Raw genomic sequence first — 12,865 nt, 5'->3', positions numbered from 1 at the left:
GGTAGGTACACGTATAACAGGACATAATTTTAGTTAAGCTCTTTGAGGGTCAAAGAGTAGGGATTCCGTTGACTTACCTTGTCTAATGGCATAGTTAAGTGTAAGAAGACACAAAGTAATAACTAACATGGAAATCTCACATCGACCTACAGAATCATACTTCTAAACTTCACACAGACTAAGATGGGAATCAAAGAAGCACTAGAGACCTTGTCAGCTAAAATTTATGGATTTGATCGTTGAAAAAATTCTTCTTGAACATGTCGCATACCGGACACTTTGGTAGATGTTGTGGGCATGTGTATCTCCATTTGTGAACAAGAAGCATTATCCTTGCCTTCACGGAGCTTCTAGTCTGGGGAGGAAATGGAGGAAAAAATAAGTGGCAAGCAAATATATATAATTGTATTAAAGAAGATAATAGTGCCTCTGAGAAAAACATCAGTAGTCTGAGACCTAAAGAATGAAGCTGCTGCACGTAGGCTGTGTGGGAGGAGTGTTCCGGACATAGCGAGATTATTCTACATTTGAGGAAATAAAAGAAGACCAGAGTGAATATAACAAGGTTAGCAAGAGTGATGACAGCTCATGATTTGATTAAAGAGGGAATACACTGTGATTGGAGGTCAATTCAGTTCTAAACATAAGGGATTATCATTACAGAGTTTTAAGCAGAGGAGCGATATGATCAAATTTTATTTTTTAAGATCATTCCAGATGCCATGCTTAAAATCGATTGGAACAAGATGAATGTAGAAACAAGAAAATAAATTAGGAGATGACTATAGAGACCCAGTATTGAGATGCTAATATCCTGGACTGGGGGTGGGGGTAGTGTTGTTAAAATGAGAAGATAAAGATGAATTGGAGTAGTATGAGTAGAATTGTCAGCATGTGGAGATGAATAAGCTGTGGGTGGTTAGTCAGAAGCAAGAGCCAACAATTTCCTGCTTATTGTGAATGGGACTATGGATAAAGAATACAGAGGAAGGGAAACACTTGATGGGATGGGAAGAGCAAAAATTCAGTTCTAGATATGGTGATTTTAAACATCAATGGATGTCTCTGAGATATGGGCTGGGTCGGGAACATAAATTTGTGAGTTGTCATCAAATAGATATATTTAAAGATATTTCCTTTTTTCTTCAGGGGGGCGAAAAAAAAAAAAAACCTAGGAAAAGTCTGTACGGAGAGAAGAAAATGAGTCCTAAGCTACAGACATGAGAAATATCAACATTTAAAGTTACAAGAAAAGGAGGAATTGAGAAATAACCAAAGAGATAGGGAAAAACAAAGAGATCATGGTACCTCAGAGGCTGAGGAAAGGGGTTATTATTTCAGAAAAGATGGAATGGTCAACTGTGCAGAGTATTGCTAAGAGGGCAAATAAGACAAGAGCAGAAAAGAGTATTTTGGATTAAGTGTTCACTGGTGACATAAAATGCTAGAGGTAGGAGTTACATCAGAATGGGTTGAGAGATGATTGGGATGTAAGACAGAGAGATCTCACGTTTAGACAAATCTTTGAAAAGTTTGGTGATGAAAGAAAGTATATGGTACAGTAGGGGAGGAAATAGAGTAAAGAGAGAATTTTCTTTTTTTTTCAATATCAAAGATTCTGGAGCATATTAATAGTGATGGGATTAATATATTCATAAAGAAGGGATTATTGATTGAGGAGGAAAAGAAAATGAAGAAAGAACTGAAGTCTTTGACAAGGCAACAAGGGATGGGATTTAGAGCACCAGTGGAAGGGTTGGCTTTTTCTAGGAGAAAGGACATTTCCATCATTGTAACAGGAGAGAAAGAGAAGACAGATTGTAGAGCCAGGGAGGTGTATAGATTTGGTGGTAAGAAGGGGAGTGAGTTCTTGACTGACCAAGAGCTTCTATATTCTAAATAAATTGTGAGTCCTGGTGATCAGCTAAGAGCAAAGGGAAGAAGAGAGGAGGTGGGAGTTTGAAAGGAAAGCATAAAACATGTCAACTTGTGTTAAAAATTATTCATAACACTTGTTAAAAGCAGTAAAGAAGATTTTATTTGAGAGAGACTGTTGTGGTGGTTTTGCAGTAGAGGAGAGAGATCAGCTTGCCTCAGAATGTAAAGACTAAGAGAAATCATCAAAGATAAGAAGGATTCTGGCTAACTTGATAGGATTCTTGCTGAAGGCAGGCTGGGATGATAAGATATCAAGTGGGTGGATGAGGAATTTGATCATATATCCATGGTGATCATATACCAAGGGTAGTAAATTTTCACTAAACTGACCTAGCAAGTTCTTGCTAAAACTTGACCAAGTGAGCCAAAAAGAGAGCCCAGGGTCACAGCCTAGTCACAAAAGGCCTCAAAGGAGCCTGTCCTGGGTTTAGTCATGGAGAGTGTCTTTTGTCACTGGTGGGGTAGAAATGAGTTTACTAGATAAATATACAAAGGTTTTCAGGCAGATTCAAGATTTATGATCTTGAATTTAAAGTGAAACAAAATTCTAAATGCATGTTTAATTTTTTTTCCCCAATGAACTTTAACTGCTTGATTTGAGAAGGTACTAGTCTGGGACTTTGCCAAGAAAAACAATATAGAGAATTAGATAAAGCGAATTGGGAGCATTTGCTAGGCCATAGTTATATTAATGAATTATGAAATCCTATCTTGGGAAGGAGGGAGGAGAAGCCTTTCCTCTCTTCTCAGGAATGAGAATGGTTATGGTCCATGAATTGAAGGTCTTGACGAGATTGAAGACTGAATGAATAATTGAGATGGAAGGATGGGAGATAGTGGTCTGAAAATGAGATACTTGAAATTGAGATATGAGGTAGTATAGTTTCCATCAGGGCCAAGAGTAATGGCCATAAGAGTATATAACTGAGACTGAGTAGAATAATAGGCCACTGGCACAAAGGAAGTTAAGTATCTGAGAGGTATATGGGGTCAAGAAACAAGTTTGCCTTTCTGAAACATAGTGAACATTTCCTGAATAAAGGACTCTTGGTAAAGAGTAATGTGTCCTAGAACAATGTTCTTAGCAAGCACTTTCCCACCAGATCATAAGGGTGATATTTGGGAGGGAGGAAAAGGCCCAAAAGTGTGGAGAAGAAGCTATGTATGTCTGATAGTGATCAATAAAAAAGAGGTACTTGAGTTCTCAAGTAACAGGAAATGTGTCACAAATAATATATGCACCCTCTAATACATACACATCAATGAGCAACATTTGGGCAACAAATCAAAATGGAGCATTCAATGAAGGAAGCAAATATGATCCTGAAATATAACTGATGTTTGACATATCAACAATCATGATTTGACTATGGAAATGAGAAGGTATACTTTGCTCAAAACAGAAGTGGTGGACGTAAAAGACAAGATGTCAAGAAAGAGGAAGCCAGACGAGAACTGCACAAACCTACAGGTAGAAAGACTCAAATGAAAACGAGAGAGGAAAAAAAAAAACAGGAAGAATAACGCTACTGGAATGTCCTGTAGATTTCTCCTTTGGAAAACATAATTTATAAAATAGCTATAGAGGAAAGACACAATGATAATTAGTAACTAATGATCTTGACTTGTTAAGAAAGTCTAATTCAAGCAGAACATTTGAATAACTCCTATTCGATCCTTACAATATTTTTACCTCTCAGATGATGGAGTAAGCAGTGACTGGGGTAGATTCCCTGAACTTCATTCCAGTCCATAAGAAAGCACTGAATTCTTTAAAAACAAAAATGTATCAAGATATGTGTTTTGATGGAAACCAAAAGTGGACCTTAAGTACCAAAGGTAATTTTTTTTTGGGGGGGGGGTTAAAGTGATGGTAGCCTGGGAAGAACTTCCCTAGTTCTTGTGGTTTATAGTAGCCACAGAAGGGAAATGTGTACTCTATGTCTGCAGACTTCAGGATGCTTCAAGGAAGTGTAGATGGGAGTCTGTGTGTTCCAAACGGAACGCAAGACAAAAGATGTCTCAAGGATGACGAGAAATTTTTAGAACCTCAATTCTGGCAAGAAAAAAAATGATGAAAAAGAAAAACCAAGGAAAATTTGAAGAAAGTAGTATTGCTTAACAGAGTACACTTTAAAAGTGCTTGATTAAATAAAGGCATATACATATATAAGAGATGGAAAGAAAAGCATATGTCCAAGGATGGAAAGAATAGGAGGGCTAAGACCTGTAAAATGCTGTCAGGAAGAAAAAGGCCAGAATGAGTTGAGGTGTGTAAAAGTGCAAAAAATGAAACAGGCTTTTCAATCTTTTAAATCCGTTTTTCTGAGGTAAAATAAGAGAGAGATCAACTCACTATTTGGGGCAAATGGAGTCATTCACTCATACGGTTATCCAAAAAGCTTTCACAGCGTCCCCACTGTGCAGCAGGCATTGTACAAGCAGGAAGTTAGAAAGCACAAACCTTGCCCTCGAATCAAAATGATAGCAAAAAATTTTAAAGTAACGGTTACTAATAAGTGAGTGCTTACCATGAGACAGACACTGTTTTAAGCAATTTCCATGCATTAGCATTGGACCTTATTAGCAACTCTGTGGGTAGGTATCAATATTATTTCCTTTTACAGATGAGGGTTCTGATGTCATTATTTAAATTATTCAATATCACACAATTCATATAGAAGGGGCAGGGTTTAAATCCAAGGTATCAGCCTGTAAAACTCACAAGTCTCTTATCAAAGACTCTTAGAGTCCGATACACTTTAGAATTCAGAATTTCTTTTGAACTTTAAAAATATAAGACAACGTATATACTTTTATTTTATAACATCCCCAGTATAGTCTGCGGCAATGGTTATGATCAATTTAATAATAATTTTGTAGTAAAACATATTAGTTTTAATTCTAAATGGGATAACAAATAAAGATTGTAAACTCTGTACATCAGCTCAGGTTAAGTTTTGTGGCCCAAAGCTTTTAGTATAAATTTATTTAGAAAAAGAAGAGAAGAGAGAGAGGGCGGGGAGAGAGAGAGAGAGAGACAGACAGACAGACAGACAGACAAAGAGAGACAGAGAGAGACAGAGATAGAGACAGACAGAGACAGAGACAGAGAGAGAAGGAAGGAAAGAAGGAAGGAAGGAAGGAAGGAAGGAAGGAAGGAAGGAAGGAAGGAAGGAAGGAAGGAAGGAAGGAAGGAAGGAAGGAAGGAAGGAAGGAAGGAAAAAGAAGAAAAGTTGGTTTCAGTTCTTGTCTAATTTTGGAATCATAGATAAAGGATTACGGATTTATATTCTACATAAATCACAGAGGGATTAAACACGGGTGAAATGAAACATATTTCACAACAGTTTAGCTGGGGTGCAGGCGAATCAGAATGAGAGACTGGAAACTAGCACTGTGGTGGGATCCCAAAGACCACCTGCCATGTCAAGAATTATCCATTTAGTTGTTATATTTTAAGAAAGTCCAGAGAATACTAGAAATGGGCTTGGGGCTGCCAAAGAGACAGTGAGTGGAAATACTGGGTGGAATGGTGACCTTGAGGCAATAGCTTTTTTAAAACAAACAACAAGAAAGATTTTAAGACAGGACCTTGGAGAGAGACCATTATATTATAAATACCATTTCAGCATCGGCTATTATAAATATATGCATAGAATCGTACAGCAAAGAGAAGGAACATCTAATACGTGGGACTGGTTGTAGGTGGCTGGAAGGGGGTCAGATAATGTTTTTTTATTACTCTTAATACTTTAATAAATAATAAAATTGATAGCAAACACTGACATGAGCTCTTATACAAGCCAGGTATGTTCTAAGTATTTTATATGTATTAACTCATTTAGTCTTCACATCAGCTCTGGAAGGGGATATTACTATTATCCCCACTTCACAGATGAGAAAACTGAAGCACAGAGCAGTTAAAAAACTTTTTGTGTGCTAAATGGTCACGAAGTGTTGGGGCCAGGGTTTGAACTTAGGCAGTCTGGCTCCTCAGTCCATGAGAAAATCCATCGGAGTACATACCATATTGTAAGTGCAGCTTTACATACCACTCCTTCACATGGCCCCAAGGCTCTGAGTTTGGAACCAGGTTTCATTTATTTCCATATCCCCTGCACAGTGCCTAGGTCAGAGTAGGTACCTAATATCGAGTTGTTGTTATTGCTGTCATTATATGAAATAATGCTGGAAAGATTCTCAATAGTTGGAGGATTCTAGACAGAGTGTAGTGTAAGCAAAGGTGGAGAAGTCTTCGGCAGCAGCTCCTTTTGCGATTCCTTCTTCACTACTGAGGATAAAAATCTTCAGGTTGAAAGGGGTAGAACTTACAGGATGTGCAGACTCCAAACACTTCGTGCATCAGTCCAATAGCATAAGTGTGTGAAAATGCTAGGTTAAGAGAGTAGAAAGCTTAATGAGGGCCAGGTGGACTGGAGGTCGATGCCCTACCCAAAGGCATTCAAATTCAGACTTTTGCATGCTTTGACTTAAAAGGATTTAGAGATAATTTTAAGAACAGCATTTAGGGAATTCAAATCAGAAAAATGATGAACAACTAGGATCACTTCTGGTCATCTCATTGTAAATAGATGAATAGGGGAAAAATCTAGAATATGGAACATGGGTAAGCAGTATACTTGTACCCAAGAAAAAGGAGAGGTTAGATTTTGAACCTACAAATCAATGGGTTTAACATCAAATTGTGGAGACGATTAAATAGATAAGTTATGAGAAATTAGCAAATGTAACAAAAAAATGGGAATGTTATCGTGAACAAAAAATATATATATTTTTTCTCTGATAAGAGCTTTCCAAACTAGCAAATCATTGTCTTAAGACCTCTTGTGGACAAGATGAAGAACCCTGAGATAGATCTACAACTAAGAAATCTTGGCCTCTGTTCTCTGCCCTGGGCAAGGTCTATAAAGAATATTTTGTTGAAAGCCAAGGAATCTATCCCACGAGGGGATCCTGAGGTTAGGAGCTTATGCAGAGGACACAGTTTGGTAAAATAACCAGTTTGGTAAAATAACTTGAAACTACATTAGTATGGACAGAAATAAGGATGTTCGGCCTAGAAAAGACAAGAGTGGGAAGAGGGGACAAAATGCTGTCTTTAAAAGTTTTAAGGTCTACGGCCATGCCACCCTGAACAAGCCCGACCCCATCTGATCCCGGAAGATAAGCAGGGTCGGGCCTGGTTAGTACTTGGATGGGAGAGCACCTAGGAAGACCAGGTGCTGTAGGCATAAAAAATAAAAAAATATAAGGAATTGTAAGCTGACAAGATCCTTGCAATCTGCAAGGTCAACCAAGGGTTGCCTTGCCTAAAAAAAAAAAAATAGTTTTAAGATGTGTTATTTGGAAGAAGAATAAGGTGTAAACAAATATATTATAGACTATCTTAAAGGACAATGAGACCCCAGATGCTGGCTGTTGGGAAACTATGTTTCTGGTAAGTGAGGCAGACTCAGAATTTCATTCCTTTAATGAGAGTCTACTCCAGGTCTATGATTTTATTAATAAGGAAACTGAAACCTAAAGGAGGTAGGTGATTTTATCCAATGCCATATAGTGCTAGGAGAAAACCCAAGATTCTGAGTTTCTAGTTCAATGGTTTTTCAACAACGGTATGGAAGGTAATTCGGCTCCTTCTTCATGGTTCTACTAATTAGAGGAAGATGGTGTTAATTATCCCACTAAATTCTATTGCCTTTCCCCAAAGCTGTAGGGTTCTAAGTGGAAAAAGCCAGAATTTGCAGGTTTGGAACAATATTTCAGCCTGAAGGGATATATTCTTCAAGTGTCATGTAGCAATTGCCCCCTTCTGAAGAATTTAATCTGCTTCATGAGGCAGACTGAATTTGACTTGCTGGTTTCTAGTAAAAATCTGTGATTTTCTGGTTGATAGTCAAATCTATTAAACTGACAGAACTTTCAACCTAGTATGCAAATACTCTCCATCAATACATTAACAAAAGTTTGGTGCGCCAGCAAGTAGCAATTTTCAATCACAAAAGCATGCAAGTTTTCTTGTCATTTACAGCAGCAGTCACTATAGGGGTCATTTTATAAATACTCAGTACAAAAACATTTCTCAATACATGTTCTATGTCAGGTAACCTTGACATGAAATATTTCCAGTGGTGTCTTCCCTAAGAGATCTCAAATAGGCTGCCTCTGTGAGGTGAAAAGCAAAACTTCACCCAAGCTGACTTGAGCAGCCCCATCAATTTTAGAAAAAGAAGGGAAATTAAGATTCAGCACACACCTCTCATGTCATCTATCGCTCAGAGCAAACTGTGAAGTATTTTATTAATTAAAAACATATTTATCTGCCTATTGACTAACTTAATAATATTTCAGGTAGTCTATGAAACAGTACTATTTTAATTTTGCAGATAAAGATATCAAAGTTCTAAGTCTAAGTAGTTTGCCCAAGGTTTTAACTAAAGAGTGGAGGGGCTAGGAATTGAACATAGATATGTTTATGCCCAGGGTCTGTGTATTCTTTCTGCTGTGTAGGTACCTTATAGATCAAAAGTGGCACCTTCTATATGACATAAAAAGTCAAATTTCAAGAAAAGAGACTTAACAGTCAAAATGCATTTATGTTATTATTATGGTATATACATAAAATCCATGTATCTTCAGGATGTGATTTTTTTCATCATTCTATCTTTAAGCCAAGCCAATGAGAAAACTAGTTTTGATATACAAGTAAGGTTCAATGCTGCGTCTAATCCTTGTCTTTCTCCATGACCAGGTGTGGTTGGAAATCGACTTTGGGAAGGTGTAGAAACCGGAGTTTTTACCACTGTTCTAGCACATATGCTCTCTGGGTAGCAGTTTATTCATCTGTAAAATGAGAGACATTGTAGAGATCATTTCTACAGCCTCTTTTATCTCTAACATTCTGTAATTCTTAATTTCTTCACTTCCTTTCTCAAAATTCAAAGTAGCTCTGTTTTGGGGGCATATCCAGCAGCCACCATAAAGTAGCGTAAATATGAGAAATCAAAAATCAAAACCCAAAGCAAGATTCTCCTTAGGTTCCAGAAGACAAAGGCCTAAATTACAATACATTAAAAAATGTATTCTCCCCTTGCTATCGCAGACTTTCTGATTTAGTATAGGATCAAGGGTAGAAATAAGAAATGTGTGGAAAAATTTGATCTGCTTGTAATCCAATTACAAGCAGAAAATGCCAAATATATCTTCTAAAAACCCATCATTAGAATCTTTGCTCATTTTTATGAGCTTAAGAGTTTAAATAGTTTTGATGCAAATTTTAGACTCCTGGGTACCTTTCATATTCAACCAGCGTAAGAAGTAAATATGCAAAACTTTACAAGATCAAAAACTCTTCCTCAAGGACACTTAATTAGATTCATTTGTTTCTCTTTTCTTTCTTTTCTTTTCTTTTTTCTTTTCTTTCCCCTTTTTCCTTTTTCCTTTCCTTTCTCTCTCTCTCTCTCTCCCTCTCTCTCTCTCTCTCTCTCTCTCTTTCTTTTTTACTTCTTTTACTTTCTTTCTTTGCTTCATATTTTCTAAAAGGAAGACCTGTTTTTATGGTGAGATAACACAGATGCCTGACACAAAGTTAACACTCAAGAAATGATTAGTTATTAATTCTCTCAACAAATATTTATAAAGTGCCTACAATATGATATGGACTGTGATAAACACTGGGAATAAAATAGGGAATGAAATACTATGCAGAAACAGCCATGCTCATGGACCTTTTAACTAGTGAAGGAGACATGAAAATTGCAAAGGAAAAGGATAGATTCTGTGAGAAGGTATAATAGGGAAGCTAGTCAAGGAGGCCAGAGAAAGCTTCCTGGAAGAGGAGACATTTGAGCTAAGATGTAAAGAGTGAGTATTGGTTAAATAGGTAAAAATGGGAGACAAGTTTCTACAAGCAGTGGGAAAAGCAGGTGCAAAGGCCCTGGAGTGAAAAAGCACACACCAAGTATGAGGGAGGTAAAGATTTTCTGTTTTAGAAAAAGCAACATAGAGGCATGATGTAAGATGGAGCTGGAGATGTAGGTAAGAGACAAACCACAGAGAGATTGGTTGGTTATTTTAGGTGTTCTGATTTTTATTCTAAGAGAAGTGGTAAACTATTTAATTGTTTTAAGAACCAGGGTTGGTGGGAGAGGAAATATGATAGATATAGAAGGCTTAAAAAAAGAAATAAACATAGTGGCTCTACTGGATACATATCAAGCCCTATAACTTGAAAATAGGGAATATCTCTATTGTCAGGTATCAAATTAATGGTCATTAAAAAAAAGACATATTTTAGTACATAAAGAAAATATCAAAAAATTCCCAGAAGTTGAAATAGTACTGAAAACATTACTTGATCCTAATGCAGCATAACAAAACCAGAAAACAAAAATCACCCACAATGTGGAAATTTAAAAGCTCCCCTTTGAACAACTCGTAGGTCAAAGAGGATATTCAGAAATCAGAATTGCAGAATGTCTAAAATAAAAACCGTACATATAAGAACTATATGATTCAGTTAAAGCAGCAATCATCAGTGAAGACATACTTAAAAATTCATATTAATAAACAAGAAATTAAATGAACTGAGTATCTAGCTCATGAAATTAGAAACTAATAAAATAAACATAAAGAATCAGAAGATGAGTAAATGTTAAAGCAACAATTGGTAGATTAGAATACAGAATACATGGAGATCTAACAAATAAATCCAAAAGATGGCCTTTGTGAATAATGCAACAACATGCCCACATATAGCAAAATAGATAAACAATACAATCCAAATATAATTACAGATACAGAAGAAATTTAAGTAATCATATCAGACGACTTTAATTAACAATTTTGCAAATTAATTTGGAAATCTGGTTTGAGATGGATAATTTTCTAGGAAAGTGTAACTTGTTAAAACTGACTTGAGAAGAGAGAGGAAATCTAAACTGATCAATTACTATTAAAGAAATAAAGAAATTTGTTAAGTACCTTCATCTCCTCACTCTCTCCAAAAAAAGCCCAAGGCTTACTTGGTTCACAGGGAAGTTCTAATCAACTTTCAAAAAATAGCTAATTCTCATGCTATTTAAAATTGTTCCAGACCACTGAAAAGAGAAGAAAGCTTTTATTTTTTACAACGTATTAATAAAAACACTGATTCAGAACTGCAAAGAATTTGCACAGAAAGAAAACTACAAACCAATCAGATTTATGAACATGAATAAATAAATCTCATATATAATTTTATTATGGAGAACCAGCTAGTCTATTAAAAACAATATACTATGACCAAGTGTGGTTTATTTTAGGAATGTAAGATTGATTCTTTATTTGGAAATCTATTATTATAATTCACTATACTACTAAGATCTAATAAGAAAAATCATAATTACCAACATGCTAAAATCAGTATGTGATCAAATTTAACATACCTTCTTGAGAGACACTCTTGATAAGATATAAATATATGGAAATATATATTAATACAGCCTACTAGCTTTCATCTTTGCTCCTCTCGCTTGATAGTACATTCTTCACGTGTTGATCACAGAGACTGTTTTTAAATGGAGGCAAAATCGCTATTCTTCTGCTGAAGAAACTCTAATGTTTCTTCATCCCATGCAAAGTAAAAATCAAGCCATTACAATTGCCACAGGCTGTCCATTATCTGCTCTTTTGCCTCTCAGGTATGTCCTGTCACTGTCTCACTCACTGCTCAATCCATACTGGCCTCTTTGCTTTTTTTCTTGGACATAATGGGTCCGCCTTTGCTCCAGGCCCTTTGTACCTACCACTTCCTCTACCTAGGAAATTCTTAGCTCACATAACTCTATGGTTTAGTCCGTCACTGTCTTCAATTCTTTTTTTTTTTTTCCAAATGCTTTTAGTTAGGCCTTTCCTGACCTAAACATGTACACTCTCACAACTCTATCTACCTTGCTTGCTTCGTTTTCTTCCATAGTATTTATCATCTTCTATTATGCTATATAATTTGCTTATTTTCTTATTTTTTACTGTCTGCTCCCATTAGAATTTAGGTTTGATAAAGTCGGATATATTTGCCCATTTTGTTTTTTGTTTTGTTCACTGATGGCCTGACATACAATAAACATCTGTATATTTATCGAACAAGTGAATTAATAGTATATTATGCAAAAGTGTGAAAAAGTCCTCTCTATATTGTTGTGGATGAATTTCTAAGATACATTTTTAAGTGAAAAGTGCAAGATGCAATAAGGTATGTAAAATATGCTATTATTTTGTATAGAAGAAAAAGGAAGAGTGAAAGAGGAGAAAAAGGAGGAGGGCAATGACAAGGGGTGAGGGAAATAAAAGTCTTCTTCATATAGCCATAAATTATTTCTCGAAATTTAATAAGAAAACGGTAAGACTCTGCCGTTGGGGAAGACAACGAGGTGGGTGAGGAACAGAGATACGAGGGAGACTGTTCATAAAATAACCTTTTGTTTCTTTTGAATGTGACATATGAGACTATTTCAAAATACCTTTTCCAAAAAATAAATGTATAAATAATTTAAATTAACAAACAAACATTATAGAGTTCATTGCCAATGAAACACACACACATGGCATAAAAAAATATATTAAAATGAGTAAAATAATGTCTTGGTTTTCCAAATTCTGAAGTGGGAGAAAATTACTCCAAAAGATATTTGTGTATTCTTTAATTTAACATATATTTCAGTGTTTTGAGGTAGCTTTAGTAGACATACAAGTTTTGAGTTATATTGTTTTATTTTTTGTTTTACTTTATCTTATTTCTCTGCTCAGTATCCAATCCCTTTGTTATGGTGGTATACCCTTGATTTTTGACTTTGAAGAACCACACTTTCCAGCCCTTTCACCATGTGCTTTGGGCAGAGAGATGGACTATGTGATGCAGGCTAGACCA

General features: G+C 35.9%; 1 long non-coding RNA gene and 1 pseudogene across 1 annotated transcript in view; one reads left to right on the top strand and one right to left on the bottom strand.

Annotated features, from left to right (window-relative positions):
* LOC111743558 overlaps nt 1–4,377 on the bottom strand; it is a 37,438-nt gene extending 33,061 nt beyond the window's left edge. Inside the window, exons 1-2 of the long non-coding RNA XR_002781777.1 lie at nt 4,295–4,377; nt 210–355 (exon numbers count right to left, since the gene is read on the bottom strand). This is a non-coding gene — a long non-coding RNA (uncharacterized LOC111743558). The remainder of the gene's footprint in view (nt 1–209; nt 356–4,294) is intronic.
* Nucleotides 4,378–7,074: 2,697 nt separating this feature from the next.
* LOC111743573 lies at nt 7,075–7,193 on the top strand (annotated as a pseudogene).
* Nucleotides 7,194–12,865: the final 5,672 nt, after the last annotated feature.

Source organism: Pteropus vampyrus, unplaced genomic scaffold, assembly GCF_000151845.1.
Source record: "Pteropus vampyrus isolate Shadow unplaced genomic scaffold, Pvam_2.0 Scaffold116, whole genome shotgun sequence".
In the NCBI taxonomy this organism is placed as follows: domain Eukaryota; kingdom Metazoa; phylum Chordata; class Mammalia; order Chiroptera; family Pteropodidae; genus Pteropus; species Pteropus vampyrus.
Note: the sequence above shows the minus strand (reverse complement) of the source record. Positions and strands in the feature narration are given on the sequence as shown.